The sequence below is a fragment of the Gossypium hirsutum genome, chromosome D05 (genome assembly GCF_007990345.1).
Source record: "Gossypium hirsutum isolate 1008001.06 chromosome D05, Gossypium_hirsutum_v2.1, whole genome shotgun sequence".
In the NCBI taxonomy this organism is placed as follows: domain Eukaryota; kingdom Viridiplantae; phylum Streptophyta; class Magnoliopsida; order Malvales; family Malvaceae; genus Gossypium; species Gossypium hirsutum.
The window spans coordinates 49,126,580-49,134,685 of record NC_053441.1 but is presented as its reverse complement, the minus strand read 5'-3'; positions in this window follow the sequence as shown (position 1 = coordinate 49,134,685).

Here is an 8,106-nt window from a genome sequence, read left to right as displayed (position 1 = left end):
TTACCGGACCCAATGAATGTGAAAGGAATCAGAAGTTTCTTAGGCCATACCAGTTTTTATCGAAGGTTTATAAAAAATTTCTTGAAAATTTCTAAACCGTTGTGTTTGTTGATAGAGAAAGATATAGTGTTTGATTTCAACAAAGCATGTTTGGAAGCTTTTGAAGAGCTAAAGAAGCGATTAATCTCAGCCCCAATAATCGTTACACCTGATTGGAACTCACCTTTTGAGTTGATGTGTGATGCAAGTGACTATGTCGTTGGAGCTGTGATGGGTCAAAGAAGAAATAAAGTGTTTCACCCTATTTACTATGCAAGTAGAACTTTGACGGGAGCCCAACACAATTATACGGTAACCGAAAAGGAAGTCTTCGCTATAGTTTTTGCTTTTGACAAATTTCGCTCATATCTTATAGGTACCAAAGTTACAGTATTTACTGACCATGCGACCATTAAATACTTGCTCACGAAGAAAGATACAAAACCAAAGCTAATTCGTTGGATACTTTTACTCCAAGAATTTGACCTTGAGATCCAAGAGAGAAAAGGTGTCAAAAATCAAATAGTTGATCATCTGTCAAGGTTGGAGCAAGATGAGGTAACTCAATCATGTGTGCCCATCAACGAGAATTTCTCAGGTGAACACTTATTTGAGGTAAATCGAATTCATGAAATACCCTGGTTTGCTGATTTTTCCAATTACCTTGCATGTCGAATAATTCTTCGAGAAGTGACATACCAACAAAGGAAAAAATTCCTTCATGATAGTCAGTATTATCTTTGGAAGAATCCATTTTTGTTTAAACAATGTGCAGATAATATAATCTGAAAGTGTGTAGTTGAAAGCGAGATTGCTGAGATCTTGTATCATTGCCATTTATCTCCAAGTGAGGGACACTTTGGTGGTTCACGTACTGCAGCAAAGATTTTGCAAGCAGGTGTCTTTTGGCCTACACTATTTAAAGATAATTATGCTTATGTGAAGAACTGTGATAAATGCCAAAGGACCGGAAATATATCAATGAGGAATGAGATGACCTTGACAAACATTTTGGAGATTGAATTGTTCGACGTATGGGGCATTGACCTCTTAGGCCCATTTCCTTCTTTGTATGGGAACAAATACATCCTAGTTGTTGTGGACTATGTATCCAAGTGGGTTGAAGTTGAAGCATACCCTACAAATGATGCTAAGGTAGTCATGCGATTCCTACATAAGCATGTGTTTACACAGTTTGGGACACCAAGAGCTATTATTAGTGATGAAGGTTCTCACTTTGTGAACAGATAGCTTAAGTGGTTGCTTGACAAATATGATGTGAAGTACAAGATTGCTACTGCCTATCACCCCCAGTCTAATGGGCAAGTTGAAATAGTGAATCGTAAAATCAAAGGTATCCTTGAAAAGGTAGTACACCCTAGCAGAAAAGATTGGTCTCGAAGGCTCGATGATGCATTATGGGCCTATCGAACAACATTTAAGACTCCATTAGGAATGACTCCGTATCGGTTAGTCTTTGGAAAGGCATGTCATTAGCCATTAGAGTTGGAGAATAAAGCTCACTGGGCTTTTGAAGCAATTGAACTTTGATCTTAAGCAAGCCGGTGAGAGAAAGATGTTACAACTTGATGAGTTGGAAGAGCTGAGGTTGTTTTTCTATGAGAATGCCAAAATGTGTAAAGAAAGATCAAAGAGATGGCATGATAGTCATATACAACCTTGCGCGTTTAAAGAGGGTCAGAAGGTTTTATCGTTTAATTCAAGGTTGAATTTATTTCCTGGGAAGCTTAAATCCTAATAGAAAGGACCTTATACCAACTACCGAGTTTATCCTTATGGAGCTATTGAATTATACAACAATTATGGAGGTACAATTAAAGTTAATGGTCAACATCTCAAACACTACTGGGATGGTGAAGTTGAGCGAGTTGAATCCTCGCTCAAATTAACAGACCTTTAATTTTTCAGGAACTCATTTTGTAAATAAATAATTAATTAGAACTTACTTTCTTAACTTATTACATTTAATTAATTTTGTCTAAGGAGATTGGAACTTAAGTGGGACCGCTGTGACCCCTCCAACCTTTTCTTGGAATTAATTTAATGTAATTTGTTAAGAAGAAATTTTCTAATTAAGACTTAAAATTTTTAAAAGAATTTCATTTGTTCTGTTTAAATTTTAAATTTTTATGTTAATAAAGGGGGTCAAATTTGGCCCAAGTACTAATCAGTTTTTTTAGTAAGATACAGTCTGAGTTTGAGTCCCAAGACAGCAAAAAGGAGGGAAAAATTCATACCTTGCCGTTACACCAATTGCTTGCCGCCCAAGTAACCCTAATGTAGCTAATTTTTTGCTACATGTTGCCCTAATTTTTCCTATATAAACCCATTTCCATTCTACTAATCTGCATATCCCTCAAAATAATTTTCTTACACCCTAAAAATCCCTAAATCTCCCTTTTGTGCCGTCAACCTCAAATCTCGAAAGAAACCTTTCTCTTCCCTTTTTGCCTAAATTCCCTTTTACTGTCGCAAGATTTTTGCCGTAGAAAGTTCTACCCACTTTCCCAATTTCTTGTTTCTCTTTTGTGCAGAAACTTTGCCGAATTTTCTGGAAAAGATACCATGTCTCACAAAAGAACCAGATCTTCAAAGACTACTCCTGAAAACCCAATTTTGATAATGAAGAAGTAAAAGAGAGATTTGATTCAATCTTCAAGCATCAACCTATGATGCCGGAAAAAGGTTTTAACTATAAGAGTAATAATTTGATGGTTGTTCCTATACCGATTAGAAAGAAAATCATTGCTCTCAAGTGGGAACGATTTTGTGATGTTCGTTCACTTCCCGATGATGAACTAGTTCAAGAATTTTATGCTAGTTTGACTATGCAAGATGCTACTGATGTTTAAGAAGATGAGTACTACCCTATGATGAATAATATCAATTGGGATTTTCTTCAACAAGTGCTTGATGTTGTGACAAATCCGGGATCCCAATGGATTATAAGAAAGTATAGGAGCCATTCTCGTTGAAGAGAATACTTAAAACGAGTAGCAAAGGTATGGTTTTATTTCGTTCGCTACAGTTTTATGCCTATCTCACATAGTTCCACCATCTCGATGGAACGGATGCTTTTGTTATATGCAATTTTGACAGAAAAGTCCATTCATGTTGGGAAAATTATCCTCAAGAAGATTTACGATTGTGCTAAAAAGAAGGCAGGAACTACTTATTTCCCATCATTAATCACTTCACTTTACTTAAAGGCCAGTGTTAAAACACAAGCAAATCTGAAGGGGCGATATGTTCAAGGATGCATTACAAATTATGATCTTGAAAGATTAGTAGAGAGGGTGCATGAACTGAATCAAGGCAAGCAAGAAGAGCCAACTGAGCCGGATACAAAGAAGTCAACAGATGGAACTAAAATTGAAGCTAATTCAGTCACAGACACTGAAGAGGAAGAATCTGGTAAGGAACCAAACATTCCTAAACCAAGGGTTGAGCTAGAAGAAGAACCAGTCAAGCTAAGTGCTGAACTTGAATATACAACTCCCATGCCGACTTCTGCAAGTACTTCAAGGAAATCGGAGTTGTCAATTTTGATGGATATGTGCAAGTTCATGCATAATCAACAACAAACTTACTGGAAATATACAAAAATTAGAGATGACGCAATTTAAAATACTTTTAAAAATATCTCTAATACTTTTGTTCCTGAGTTCCCAAAAGCTATCTTTGAGACATGGACGGAAGATACTGACGATGCAAGCGGAGATGGAGCTAAAAAAGACGAGGGGAATAAGTTAGAAAAATAAAATGGGGGATCTTATCCTGATATTTATTTAATTATTTTTAGGTCTTTAGGATTTTTTTTCGTAATTAGGATTTAATTTCTACAAAATAAAACATAGCAAGCATGAACAAACTTAACACTTCTTTAGAAAGAATAAGACTAAGTGATGTGGTAGTGGGAATGAACATGTCTAGAATTGGGTTATTAGGGAAGACTTGGTATTTAAGCAGTCTTAATTACTCACCTCTCTTTCTTTACAACCCTACCTAGTGTTCAATTTTCATTCATTACTTTGTTCTTGCAATGAGAACATTGCTTCTTTTTAAAGGGGGTAAGGCAAATAAATTGCTCAAACTTTTAAATTTTTTCAAGTATGCTTCAATTATTTCTTTCATAAGTATGTTTTAATAAATGAATGTTTAGAGATATTTTTTTACTGGGATAGTTTGTATGCAAGTATGAATGATGATTTTATCTAACTGAAAGTATGTTATTATCAAGAATGGAATGCTTGTATGATCTTAGCTTTAGTAATGTTTGCTATGAAAACTTAGTTCCTTCTGAGATTAAGCATACATGAAGGTTTATATCTTTAGAATTGACTTAGTAACTTTCTTGAGACTAAATCCTAGGGGATATAAAAATCTAAAATGATATAGGCACTATTTCTTTGGACTGTTTGAGTCTTTTCAAGCCAACCCTATGATATTAGAACCTTGAAACTGTAATTTTGAGCTTAAAATAAACCTACATTATAAGGCAGTTACCATATTTTTAAAATTATCCTAATTTTGTGGACTTATCTTAACTAAAGTTATCTTGGGAATCAACATTTGAGAAAATTTTCATAAAGATGTTCGTTAAAAAAAAGAGCGAAGAAAATTTCGTTCAATCTTCAAAAAGGAAAAATGTATATGCTTGAGTTCAAAATAAGTTTGGGGGTGCTCCAGAGGTTCACTTAAAGAAAAAGGTTGTATTACGAGAAAACCAAGACAAAGTTAAAGGTTAAGATTTTTAAAACCAAAATTTCTCATCTTTTAAAATCCCTACCTTTAACTGAGCCCCATTACAACCTTATAAAAGACCTATTGATTTGATGATTATGTCACCTACATTAGTGGAAGGAAGCTCTAAGTTCAACATATGGAGATCATAAATAAGCCTTGTGATTGTTTGCTTGATTGATAGGAAATTATGTTGAATGAAGAATGTTATCTATGGCTGTGACATACATGCAAACTATGATTCATGTTGGCATATTTTGAAGCTTAGTATAATCTTAAGGAATGTTTGCATATGAATTACTTGTTAATAAAGAAGCTCGATAAGCATGAAGTTATTAATACATGATTATGGGACAAAGATTGATGCTGCTTACACAATTAGCAATTTTGCCTTAGTAGGACCTTTTGCTGTGCATAAACATTACTCGGGATGAGCAATGATTTAAGTTTGGGGTGTGTAAATAGAAAAATATATAGGATTTTTCCTATGTAATTTATCACCTTTTTATTTAAATACATTGTTAAAACTAAGTAATTGTTTAATAAATTAATGAAATATATGAAAATATGAAATTAGGATGTAGAAATTATTTAAATGTGATTTTATGCTTTATTATATAGTTTTCATGCATTAAATGACTTATTTTATATTAATTTGAATATATTATAATTTTTTAAGACATAAAGTGGGTCATGCATGATTAAATTAAATAGTAAAATATAAAATTATATTTAATAATTCATTTTAAAATATTTCATTAATAATTTGGGTTTTAATTAATTAATTAAATTGGATAAATTTTATTCTTTGGTCCTTTAACTTGTTGATTTATTCTGGATAGGTCTGATAGCTTTCCTGGATTACAAAACTGTCCAAATTGGAGACCATGTCAACCCAATATTTGGCTACACTGGATGTCCATTTAAACCATTCTTTGGTTTAATTACACAAGGTTCTTGCAGTGTTGAAGAAATTAGAGATTTGCCCGAAGATTTACGATTGACCGAGTCTTAGTCCTAAGTTGTGTGGCATCCAAAATTGCTTAAAATTCAAGTCAAAAGACACTAAGCATGGCCAACCACAATGTGAGGAGATTTGAAGAGGTTAACATCCACTATTTTTGGCAAACTATCCCCCTCTCCTCACCTATAAATAAGACTCTCTCATTCCTTCATTAATCAACCCTCAAGCATCCCTCAAGCTTCCCTCAAGCATTCCTCATTCATTCTCATCATTCATCATTCTCTTTTTTCTCCAAATTCTCTTAGCCTTTTCCATTCTCAAACCTAGCATCATCTCTTCATAGAGATTTTAGCAATTAAGCCTCTTAAAAAAACCTTGGTCGGCCACCTTGGAGACCCATCAGCAAAGGAGAAAAGCAAAGGAATGAAGGAGCCTCGTTAGTCAGAGTCTTGGGTGACAGCCACTCTGAATTGGGTTTAATATTTCTTTTCTTTAATTTAATATAAAGATGTTTGCTACGTGTTCTTTGTTCTTGTTTAGAACAATGTTAGCTTAATTTTATTTAAGCTAGAATGATTACTTTGATTAAATAATATTTATTTGATTCATGCTTATAATATTTGTGCCTCAATCGATAATGTTTTCAATTAAAATCAAGTATGTATTTCGTTGATACATGATTGAAGTACACCTGAATTAGCTGAGTGATCCTAACCAGATGATGGAAAATGGACACATAATTGAAATATGCATGCTCAATTTAGATCCTGACTCGATTAAATTGGAGGTTGCATAACAACTCTGACCAAGCTCTGTTATCTGCATAGTTTTTAGATTTGTGTGATTAAATTGTTTCAAACCTGACACGTCCCTATTACCTCACATGAATGCTAAGAAACCCTTAGTAAATAAGGATCAGTAAAATGTGTATTTACTAAGTAAAGGATTTCGAAAGGACCTAATGTAGTTTCCAAACTCATGAAAGATCGAGTTGCCATGGAATGTTCTTCCGAATGTTATTAAGCATGTTGATAATAAATTGAGTTTAATTAAAGGAATTGTCCTAGTTTATTTATGTTATAATTGTTGCAAATTGTGTTTAATTTTACTAAAATCTATTTCATTCATGTAGTTTGCATACTTAGGATAATTTGCATTAGGGATCATTGCATTTAGTTTAATATATTTTAATCACTACTTCTCAACTATATTGTGTTTTTATTACCAAATTGTTGGTATAATTTTATAAATTAAGTGACTTAGCACATATACAATCCCAGTGGAGACGATAACTCGATACTTACTTATTACTTGATAAGGACTGTGTACACTTGTACAAACCTACGCGTTACACCCATCAGTAGCTAATCTACCATTCGCCTCCATGAGCACCAAGTCTGCATTAATTTTAACCCAACCCTCTGATGGCCTCTTCCAAATCGACTACATGATAATGACATTCTCCTTATCAACATCACCACTATTAGCCTTCATAATATGTTTAGTCCATGCCAAACAATCTGTCAATATATCTTTCAAACCCTTACTTTCAACCCCAAGCACATAAGCATTCCTATTCTTTTATATCCTCCAACACAACATGCCAAATAATACCTCCCACTCAATATCATTAACAACAATTCCACCAATATTCTAAAGATACTCAAAGTTTTGTAAGGTAACTTCCTTTTCCAAATATAATCCTACTTGCAATCCTTTGGCCCTCATCTATACTTTGTAAATTTCTCACATATCTTAACTATTAAGAAACACTCATTATTAAGGTAATGCCAAATCAATCGATCATGACCATCCTCTTCTAAAAGAGGCCTAATTGCCAAAATCTTTGCTAATGTAAGAGGAGAAAATAAGAGAGTAAATTAATCCCAAATCCAAGAACCATTATCATTAACAAATTTACTTACCATCATATCTGCAACTTTGAAGTTCAGATTCATGATATGATCTCATAACGTGCCTATATTCGAGATTCATGAATCATAAAAAAAATCACTATTTTTCCATATCCAAAAGATCATATTGTATTATTTAGAACTTCTGTCCATACTCTCGAGAGTGCCTTCCAAAGATCAGATCTTGTTCGATTAATAGATCAAGGCTATCTTCCTGTAATCCTATATTTATTACAGAAAGTTTGAACCCAGATCGAGTAGTTATTATATAAGATATTAAAACCCAAGCTTAAGCTAAGCTTTATTGAATTCAACCACCATTCTTAACCCAAGCCCAATATTATTCAAAAGAGTGGAACAATGTTCCCAATTCACCAAAGCTGGCTTGCACGAGCCAGATGAGCCCCAGATAAACCCTCTAACAAA